The 11,686-nt window shown below is 39.1% G+C and overlaps 1 pseudogene; it reads left to right on the forward strand.

Annotated features, from left to right (window-relative positions):
* The first annotated feature begins 6,715 nt into the window (after nucleotides 1–6,715).
* LOC103078552 (homeobox protein NANOG pseudogene) lies at nucleotides 6,716–7,596 on the forward strand (annotated as a pseudogene).
* The last annotated feature ends 4,090 nt before the right edge of the window (nucleotides 7,597–11,686 follow it).

The raw sequence follows: 11,686 nt of genomic DNA on the forward strand, positions 1-11,686 counted from the left end.
CACAGTCTGCATTGAATAATGGCAGTGATTATGATATCTACCTTGATTGTATTATTTACTTAAATGATATTATTGTCATGTATTACATAATTACATTGCAGTATTTATAGTGTGTCTATGAGAGCTTTGATTGCAAATGGCAAGAACAAATGTTTTAAAGTACCATCTGATTTGAGTCATTTTTTACTTTAGAGTTTAATTTTAATCTTTTATAGGGTCAGCAACACACAAAACGTTTTTCCAATTATGAGTCTATTTTTTTCTAGAAAAGAAAGTCTGTTGCATTGTTTCACCAGTATTCTTCCCAGACAGTAATACCAGAGAGGTTTGTTGTTCCTCCCTCCTAAAGAGGTCATAAAGGGTCAGCAATGCTTCAGGAACTTGCCTAAATAAGCCACTTATTCCCAACTGGGCTTAGGAAAGTGCTTACATGAGGACACAGCAAATAAGCACTGACTGCTGATATAATTAAAGGGTACAGAAAACGTTTTTTTATTTCATTAAAAAGCATCCTGTAAAATTCTGAGTGTGTACACAGTGCTATTCAGAAGATAATTCTCTTTATCAGTATAAAAACGACCACCATCATCTTGAAATTACAAACCATTTTAAAATTTGATTCCAAAAATATCTGATTATCTACTATGGGTATAATCTTATGGGTATAAGATTATTAAGTATTAAGTGTAGTGGTAGATATAAGGATGAATAATGTAAACTTCTGGAAGGTTAGCTGGAAGGTTTTCTGTTTCTACTCTTTAACACTGGATTCAGCTTGATTGCCACAAACTACAGTTTGCCTATTGTTCTCTATTTATGTTTTAAATGTGTCTATAAATAGACTTGGGTATGTCTCAGCAACTATCTCAAAAACATTTGGTGATGTTAACTTACTGATGTGAGTTCCTTAGAAGACTTGAGATAGCTAAAAATATTTTAAGCTCTCATGTGAATTCAAGAAGAATGCTCAATCCTTATTCTTGTGCCTAAATTAGTTACATTCTTTCTGATCCATTCTATATTGCCAATGTTGTTAAGGGAATTGTATAGTAAATGGCAATGCAGAAGAATCTGTTATAGACCAAAAGAAATTTTAAGAATATAATAGAATTGTGGAATTTGGGGGAAAGCAGATGATACATACAATACATACAGTTTTCCAGGTTAAAATTTACTTTCTGAATTCTGGAAGGAACACAAAACGCTTTCCTTCTCCCACCCTCCTGAACACACCAATAATCCCTGAACCTGAAAGAAACAGTAATAGTGATCAAGATTAAAAACACATGATTGAACTAAAATGCTGATGCTAATATAAACTTTTCTTCTTTGGAGAGAAGACATTTAAATCATTTTAATTCCGGTAGCTTGTTCCCCTGGGATTTGTCCTCATTTTGGACTCATCTTGATTCTCTTTGAAATTTGTTAGATGGGTCTGGTCTACTTTCTGCTCAGAAGAGGCTCCATCTTCAAAAGGTGTTTAGACCAACTACCAAGGCCCTAGGGAAGAAACATTCCCATGTTTCCTTAAAGAGATTTTCCTTGGAATTTTCACCTTGATTGTTCTCACCATCAGAGTGATAAAACCAAGAAGACTGAGCTTAGGATATAGGCATTGGAGAAAATACACAGGTCCTCTTAGGACTCCAGTCCTTTTTTTTTCTTAAAACCTTTAATTTTTTCAGTTGAGGCCAAGCACATTATGATAATCTGCTTTACTCAAAGTCTACTGATTTAAATGTTAAACTCATCTAAAAAATACCTTCATAACACATCTAGGTACCCTGGCTTCACTAGGTTGACACATAAAATTAACCATCATACATGTCCATATAATTAGCCTCATTAGAGTTTTAAACTGTATACTTAACCTTTTCTAAACTGAAGATATGTAGAGAAGTCCCTTATTTTTACATCAGCTGATAAAAATTGGATAGCCTTATTTGGTGTCTCATCAAACAAAAACATGCATTCAGTAACAATGAAAGAAAATCACTGAAAAAATATTTATTAATATGTCTGGAAAAGACAGCAAAGGGAAACTATATTCAAAACACACAGCAATGGTTTTAAACACAATTTCCCAATTCTTTTTTTTTCATTCTCTAACCTAGTATCATAGCTACTACCCACACAGTTTCTGGTCTCTAGCTTCTAGGCTCATGTATTTAAAATCCTCAAAAAATCTTAAAACTCAACTTTCCCTGCTTCTTTTTTTTCCTCTCTCTCTTTCTTTCCATTCTTTCACTTTTCCAGAAGTAGTCTGTTATGGCCTACATTTTTATGTCCCTCAAAATCCATATGTTATAATCTCAACCTCCAATGTGATGGTATTAGGAGGTAGGGCCCTACATAGGAGTGATTAGATCACAAGGGTGATGAATGGAATTAGTAGTCTTGTAAGGGGCTAAAGAGACCAGAGTTTTCCTCTTTCACCATGTGAGGACACAGCCAGAAGACAGTCGTCTGTGAACCAAGAAGCAGGCTCTCACAGACACCAAATCTGTTGGTGCTCTCATCTTGGACTTCCCAGCCTCCAGAATTGTGAGAAATACATTTCTATTGTTTATAAGCCACCCACCTATGGTATTTTGTTACAGCAGCCTGAACTGACTACAAGATAGTCTTTGTTCCCCCAACTACCTATCTTTATAACTCATCTTTTTGCCTTTAGCAATGCTCTGCTTCATCCATTACTCTGGTCAGCATGTGAAAGGTCTGAGAACCTGGCTGACATATACAGGAGAAGACAAAAAGAAGAGGAGAGAGGTTTTAACACTCAAATATTAACTATTTTTTAAATCTTCATTATATCTGGATTTTTAAAATTCCAATATTATTGTTATATCCAGGGGTGGGCAGATTTTTCCTTAGGTACATACCAGTCAAATTTTATCAAAACCCACCCAACGGACCACCAGACCTCATCTTCATCTATCATCCACTTCTCACAATTCATGAACAGCAGAAATAGAGAACTTCTTACAATCCCTGAACACATTATATATTTTCTGATTTCTACACTTTTACATGCTATGTGTTTGGTTTTAATAAGCTCTCCTTTCTCATCTGCCTTGGTAACTATCCATGCATAATTTAACACCCAGATCAAATATTACTCTCTGAAACCTTCACAAGCCCTTAGTCCTCTTAGGCCAAGTTTCTTTCTCCTCTCTGGTTTCATTATACTGTGAACACACCACAAACAGTGCTTTTCATATTATATTGAACTATTGCTTTATAAGTCTGTCTCATCAGATGGAATTACTTAAAAGCTAGACCCCTATTTTCTATACCTCTGCATCCACAATTTTATTAACCCAGACTTGTGACTACAAGAGATAGAAACCTAGTTCTTTGTGTGTGTGTTTTTATTTTTTATTGGAGTATAGTTGCTTTACAATGTTGTATTAGTTTCTACTGCACAGCAAAGTGAATCAGATATATATATATATATATATATATATATATATATATATATATATATCCCTCCTTTCTGGATTTCCTTCCCATTTAGGTCACCACAGAGCACTGAGTAGAGTTCCCTGTGCTATACAGTAGGTTCTCATTAGTTAGCTATTTTATACTTAGTATCAGTAGTGTATATATATCAATCCCAATCTCCCAGTCCCTCCCACCCCACCCCCACTTTCCCCCTTGGTATCCATACATTTGTTCTCTATGTCTGTGTCTCTATTTCTGCTTTGTAAATAAGATCATCTATACCAATTTTTTCAGATTCCACATATATGCATTTATACAGAATTACCATGTGACCCAGCAATCCTACTACTGGGCATATACCCAGAGAACACCATAATTCAAAAAGACACATACACCTCAATGTTCACTGCAGCACTATTTACAATAGCCAGGACATGGAATTAACCTAGGAACCTAGTTCTAACGAAGAAACTAATGGGCCACTGTAGTTCACTAACTCACATGTCCTGGACTGTGGCATCTCAGATGACCAACCCCAAAGGAAAGCAAATCTTTCTTCCCAAACATCCACAGATTAATTCCCCTATGAGTCATAGGCTCATCGACAAATTTACCATGAAGCCAAGTACTATGATTAGCTCAACCTAAGTCAAATACCTCTCACCATGGGCTCCGAGGACGTTGGCTTCATGACTATTGCCTCACCAGGACCAAAAAGTGAGAGGGGGCAACTATGCAGAGAGGGTATACTGATACTAAGAGAAAGAGGGGATCTGGCTATGTGATAGGCTGTGGAAAACCAGAGCAGCTACAGCTTGCTTCTCTGGAATTTAGCACATTGCTTAGCACTGATAAGTGCTAAATAAATACTGAGTTAATAAATAAACACTAGTTGTTCTCCAATGTCGTACTAATGCTCTCAGGATCTAAAAACAGATTTACCAACACACTGCATTTCCGAAGACAATTACCCACAGTAATTAACCTCAGATTTCACATTAAATTCTGATACTTCATGAACCACCTGTTCCTCAGATATTTCCAACTTAGGACTGAAAATCTAATAGTAATGCCACTTAAATTTATTTATTATTTAGAAATTCTATAATCACTAAGCCTTCTCAAGATTTAAATATACCACATTAACATATATATTTATATTTATGCACTCACATATACACGCACATTTATACGTATACAGGTATAAAAAGAGGTATAAAAAGAGGTCTTTCTCATATCAGAGAAATAAGTCTTAATGTAGAGTCACCATGCTATAAACTTGACGAAATTTGTTTTTCAACCTGCCCAACAACGATCTACTAAAAATGTTCTTTTATTTTATTCCATACACATAACAAACGAGTGTTTTATCAGGAAAAACTCAAGTTTAAAGAATAGGTTCCTGGGCTTCCCTGGTGGCGCAGTGGTTAAGAATCCTGCCAATGCAGGGGACACGGGTTTGAGCCCTGGTCCAGGAAGATCCCACATGCCGCGGGGCAACTAAGCCCGTGCGCCACAACAACTGAGGCCCCAAACCACAACTACTGAGCCCACATCCCACAACTACTGAAGCCCATGCACCTAGAGCCCGTGCTCCACAACAAGAGAAGCCACCACAATGAGAAGCGTGCGCACCGCAATGAAGAGTAACCCCCACTCACTGCAACTAGAGAAAGCCTGCGTGGAGCAACAAAATAAATAAATAAATTAATTAATTAATTAATTAAAAAGAAAAGAATAGGTTCCTCCAGTTTGGGATAGTTTAGGCTATGGCTTTGTCTTAAAAAGAAAGAAGTGAGATGAAAACAAAAGAACAATTGAATAATAGATAACAAAGTAAAGTTAAACTTTCATGGCCCTTTTTTCAGATGTTATGTTTAGATCAGTCTTTTATTATTGAAGGACACTGTCTTTAGCAATCAAGTTTCAGGGCAATCAAAAACATCCTTAAAGGTGCAATCTTTAAGTTTTTAAAAGCTCTAATTAAAATAAGTCATTTTCTTTAACTTTGTTTCTATCAAAGAAAGCACTAACTTTAAAATATACTCTCATTTTTAATAAAAACACAGGATTGACACATAATCAGTGCAAATAAAAGCATAATCCCTCACAGTAACACTTCATAGTCTCTCATTATCCTTTCATTATCTCTTACCCTTGTAGTTATTCTCAGCAACATCAGAAACCCAGAAATCATGCAGAACAGATATTTTGTCCAAACTTGTCAAAAATAAGCAACAGACACAGTTATATACAAATAAAACCATTACTGAATCTGCAGGAGCCAAATGAACTATACAAGGTGTTAATTAATTTTACATTTCTAATATTTCAGTCATATTTCCTTGAAAGTGGACACCTACATGAAGAAAAGAAATGTAGCCTGCATGTAGCTACTAGGTACAAAAAATTCTGAATATACAAATGCAAAACTTTTCTTGGATAACATTTATATTTTCCATTAGCATCTGGCTCCTTTTCCAGTAAAGTTCAGTATTTGTGACAGCCTTTCTTTCAGAAATGTGAAGGCTTCCTTGCCGCAAGCATTTCAAATGTTCAGAAATACCAACTGTGATTCAAATGATTTATAAGGTCATCACCCAAGAAAAGCCATGTATACTGAATTTCCAAGTAGTCAAATGGAAGGAAAATGTAAGGAGGTGCATGTGTGTGTGCGTGCACGCATGTGCATGCATACATACACTTGGGGAAGAAGCTTCTAGAATGGATAGTGAGACAAAGCAGTAAAAAAAAAAAAAAAAAAAAGTGAAACATATAATATAAAACAGAGCTCTCCAGACTTCCCTGGCAGTTCAGTGGTTAGGATTTCGCCTTCTAGTGAGGGGGGTGCAGGTTCAGTCCCTGGTTGGGGAGCTGGGATCCCACATGCCTCGCGGCCAAAATACCAATACAGAAGCAATATTGTAACAAATTCAATAAAGACTTTAAAAATGGTCCACATCAATAAAATAAAATCTTAAAAAAAATAAAACAGGTGGGCGTGGGGCTGCCAGGAGGGGCGGGTTGAAGTATGGCTGAGCCTTTTTTATAAGTCTAGAGCCTCCACAATATTTTTTGTCATTTTCCTACATTGGGCTGGTAGGCTTCTGTTATCACACAGGTGACTTCCCTTCATCCCATGTTTTTAATACTTTTACACCTGGACATCTTCACCTTTCTCTAAGCTCTTCTACCTAGATTCTTAAAGCCTGGACTTTTCCTACCATCTATCTAGCTCTTTGGTTTTCTCCCTCTCCTTCAATTCAGCAACATGAGTGTGGACCCAGCTTGTCCCCAAAGCCTGCGTGGCCCCGAAGCATCCAATTCTAGGGAATCTTCACCAATGCCTGAGATTTATGGGCCTGAAGAAAATTATGTGTCCTTGCAAATGTCATCTGCTGAGACCCACGACATGGAGACTGGACAGTCCTGATTCTTCCACAAGCCCCAGAGTAAAACTACTGGCCACAGCTGCAGACAAGAGCACAGAGAAGGAAGAGAAGGTCCTGGTAAAGAAGCAGAAGACCAGAACCGTGTTCTCTCAGACGCAGCTGTGTGTGCTCAATGACAGATTTCAGAGGCAGAAATACCTCAGTCTCCAGCAAATGCAAGAACTTTCCAACATCCTGAACCTTAGCTACAAACAGGTTAAGACCTGGTTCCAGAACCAGAGAATGAAATGTAAGAGGTGGCAGAAAAACAACTGGCCCAGGAATAGCAACATTGTGACTCAGGGCCCAGCAACTACAGAATACCCGGGCTTCTATTCCTACCACCAAGGATGCTTGGTGAACTCTTCTGGAAACCTGCTCATGTCGGGTAACCAGACCTGGAATAACCCAACTTGGAGCAACCAGAGCTGGAACAGTCAGTCCTAGAATAACCAGAGCTGGAACAGTCAGACCTGGTGCCCCCAAGCCTGCAATAACCAGACTTGGAACAATCAATTCAACAACTATGTTGAGGAATTCCTGCAGCCCCAGATCCAGTACCAGCAAAATTCTCCTGTCAGTGATTTGGAGGCCACCTTGGAAACTGCCGGGGAAAGCTATAACATAATACAGCAAAACTGCTAAGTATTTCAATTCCCAAGAGCAAATCATGGATTTATTCCCAAATTACTCTCTGAACATACAGCCTGAAGATTTGTAACGATGGCTGTATTATTCAATCTCAATTTGAGCCGTGACTGTATTACTTGCCTAGAATTTTTCTTTTACAATTACGTCTCTCTCTGCCTTGATAAGCTGCTTTTCATTGTGCCTTTTGTGTCAATTTGGGGGTGTATGATTGGTGTCTAATCAAAGAGGTTTCAGAAGCATTGACTTCTACGGACAACATGATAAAAGATGACTGGCGGCTATAGATAACTAGGTTATAATACCATTTTTTGGATATCTTTAGGATCTAGAACCTAACCTCAAGAATAGGGAGCAAAAGTACAAAGATGTGTGATGAAGGATTATTCATATTTTCTGGGATGGGGAGGCTTTACTTGTTAAGAACCTCAGGATTAAGCTACAATGTGCTTCACTGATTTCCTCTGCCCCTTTTTGCTATTTTACTTACAACCCCTAATTTTTTCTACCACTCTAGTATTTGTAGAAAGATGTTTTGATTTGTCCACATCATAATACTACCAGTTGGCTGGCTCGTTTATAAGTACCAATAAATTAAAAAATTACCCATTTAAAATAAAATAAAAATAAAACAGAGCTCTCAGCTCCTTGATATTTCCTTAGCCTTCCATAGCATCCAGCATACCAGCTTACACATAGTAGGTGCCCAACAACAACTTATTTGAATTGATTTGACAGAGAATAAGTAAATTTGGGTCAGTATGTAGAGTAAAATACCTATAACTAAAGTCTCCCTTCAAAAAAGGCCAACTTGATCTAGTTTATTCTTAATTATACTACCAAGAAATATTTGTTTAGTGCTTACTATCGACCAGAGAATGGGACAGATGCTTTATATGGTTGGTCTGATTCAAACCCTAAAGCCATCCTGGGTGAGAGCTGCTATTACTGTAATAATTAGCATATGAGGGAAGGGAAGAACCAGGTTCTGAGGAACTCTCACTTGCTATGCCTTCCTCCTAGAATACTCTTTTTCACGGGTTCTTACATGGCTGTCTCCTGCTCCTCTGTCCAATCTCAGCTTAAATGTCACCCCCTCACAAGGGCCTTCTCTGAGCCCCACATAGTTATACTCCAACCCATTTTCCTCACATGCTATCATTGGGTTTATTTATTTATTCATAATCTGCCTTCCCCATTAGCATAGTCATTCCATGATGGTGGTGGATGACAAGAAGAAATCATATATATATATATATATATATATATATAAAAATCATATGTTTAATATATTTAATGTATATTTAATATATATTTAAGTGAATTAATAAATATTTCAAATATCACAGAGCTAATAAGGGTGGAGAAGCAATTCTAACACATAATTACTTGACTCCATACCTAAGGTGCCGGATTCCCAGCAACAGCATTTATTAATTTATTTTTAAAGTATCCATTCTGTCCTTTTTTATTGAGTGACTACCACATTCCAATCACTTTTCAGAGCAGTGAGAAAACAATATGAATGAGGTGAGAAAAGAACCTGAACCACTTACTGCATAGTGGATATAAAAGACAAACAGGCAGGGGACTTCCCTGGTGGCGCAGTGGTTGGGAGTCCGCCTGCCGATGCAGGGGACACGGGTTCGAGCCCTGGCCCAGGAGGATCCCACATACTGCAGAGCAACTAAGCCTGTGCACCGCAATGAAGAGTAGCCCCCGCTCGCTGCAACTAGAGAAAGCCCACGCACAGCGCCAAAGACCCAACGCAGCCAAAGATAAATAAATAAAATAAATAACTTAAAAAAAAAAAAAAAGACAAACAGGCAGTTACTGAGTGGTAAGAGCCATAACCAGGAGTAAGTGAAAGACAGGTGACTGATTATGGAGACAGGGAGTGGTTAAGAGAGATTTCCCAGAGGAAATGATGTCTAAAAACAAGTGAAAGGAAAGTAGAAGTCAACCACTTCAGGGAACACCTAGTAGCAGCGTGGAGGAGAGAATGGGAAAATTTTGCAAGCAGCAAGAATAACGTGGGCTAAGTCTTAGAGGTTGCCAAGGAAAGCAATAGCAGGAAATAAGGCAGGTAGACAAGGGCCAGGTCATGAAGGTAGTTGTAAATGAATAAGATAATTAGGAATTTAGGCTAAGAAAAATGGGACACTTTAAAGATGGTGGTATAACTATATTATAATGGCTTTAGGGGGTAGAGAGATTTAGATGGAGCCTGGATGCACTGAGACCTATTGCAGTAGTCTTGTTTAGAAATAGTAGTCAACTATAAATGGGTAATAGCAGGAGGAACAGAAAAAATAAGCACATTTGAGAAAGACTGTGGAGATATTTAGAAGGGAGAATCAACAGGACTTGATTTGATTTTATGTAAGAAATGAGGAGGAAAGGAAAAAGTGAAGATAACTTCCAGGTTTATGACTTGAGCAACCAGCTGCCAATACTGAGACAGGAAAAATAGAAGGATAAAACACTAAATTCCCCTAGAGCAATAGAATAGGCAATGGGGCAATGGTGGTACAGAAAGCAATGAGGGCATGTGGAGTTGGAGACCTCTCTTAGATCTCCAAATTGAGGGATACAGGCCTAGAGTTCAAGAATAAGTTCTGGAGCTATAGATTTTTGTCTTCATCATTATCTAGATGCTTATTGAAGACATGTGAGGGATGAGGTGGTCCAAGGATGGCATGTAGAATGAGATGGTCTGAGAAACAAGATTCAAGGGAAATGTGGAGAAATGGGAACTTTAAAAAGGACTAAGAAGAACCATTCAGAGGATGGGGAGAAAACTAGGAGATGTCACAGATGACAAGAAGATTCTAGAATGAGAGGAGTCCAACATGCCCAAAGGAGCTGTAAAGGAGCATGTGGTTAGAATGTGGACCCAACACTGATAAAAATGAGGCAGAGGTAAGCACCAGTGATGTGCTAGGATTGAAAGGCCAGTGAGATGGAGCCAGAATGGTGACAGGACATAGAATGGAGATGGTAACTGTGAGTCTAGTGCTTAAGATGCTTCTGGGTGTTCATGGATGACAATGATGCAGAGACCAGAGAGTATGACCAGAGGCGTGAGACTCACAGGGCAGTAGTTTTTCACCCGAGTGAGGAGTAATGGTGTGCACAGCAATGTTCAGGGAAGGTTAGTAAACCTGCCACCCAATCTACAAACACTCAGTCGGCCTCAGAAAACTGTTTCTGACCCATGAAACTACACAACGCCCTATTTCATCACAAGACATGATTTATTCAACTTCAGAACTTACGTAATGTTTGAAAATTTTGTATGTTTTTTATATCAGGAAAATATATATACGCTTACTACTTAAGATATTTTATTTTAAAAATCTCCAGGACTTCCCAGGTGGCGCAGTGGTTAGGAATCCGCCTGCTAATGCAGGGGACGTGGGTTCAAGCCCTCATCCAGGAAGATCCCACAAGCCATGGAGCAACGAAGCCCGTGCACCACAACTACTGAGCCTGCTCTCTAGAGCCCGTGAGCCACAACTTCTGAGCCCACGTGCCACAACTACTGAAGCCCGCGTGACTAGAGCCCGTGCTCCGCAACAAGAGAACCCACCACAATGAGAAGCCTGCTCACCGCAAAGAGTAGCCCCTGCTCACCGCAACTAGAGAAAGCCCGCACAGCAACGAAGACCCAATGTAGCCAAAAATAAGGAATGAAAGAAAAAGAAAAAGAAAAAGCTTTAAAAAGAAATCTCCCATGTATCTGAATGCTCCAAATAAGAACAGTTATGAGGGGGCGGTGGAAAGATGGTGGAGGAGTAAGACGCGGAGATCACCTTCCTCCCCACAAATACACCAGAAATACATCTACATGTGGAACAACTCCTACAGAACACCTACTGAATGCTGGCAGAAGACCTCAGACCTCCCAAAAGGCAAGAAACTCCCCACGTATCTGGGTAGGGCAAAAGAAAAAATTAATTAAAAACAGAGACAATAGAATAGGGACGGCACCTGCACCAGTGGGAGGGAGCTGTGAAGGAGGAAAGGTCTCCACACACTAGGAAGCCCCTTCGCGGGCAGAGATTGCGGGAGGCGGAGCGGGGAGCTTCGGAGCCGCGGGGGACAGCGCAGCAACAGGGGTGCGGAGGGCAAAGCGGAGAGATTCCCGCACAGAGGATCGG

This window comes from Lipotes vexillifer, unplaced genomic scaffold (assembly GCF_000442215.2).
Source record: "Lipotes vexillifer unplaced genomic scaffold, Lipotes_vexillifer_v1.1 scaffold487, whole genome shotgun sequence".
Classification (NCBI taxonomy): Eukaryota; Metazoa; Chordata; class Mammalia; order Artiodactyla; family Lipotidae; genus Lipotes; species Lipotes vexillifer.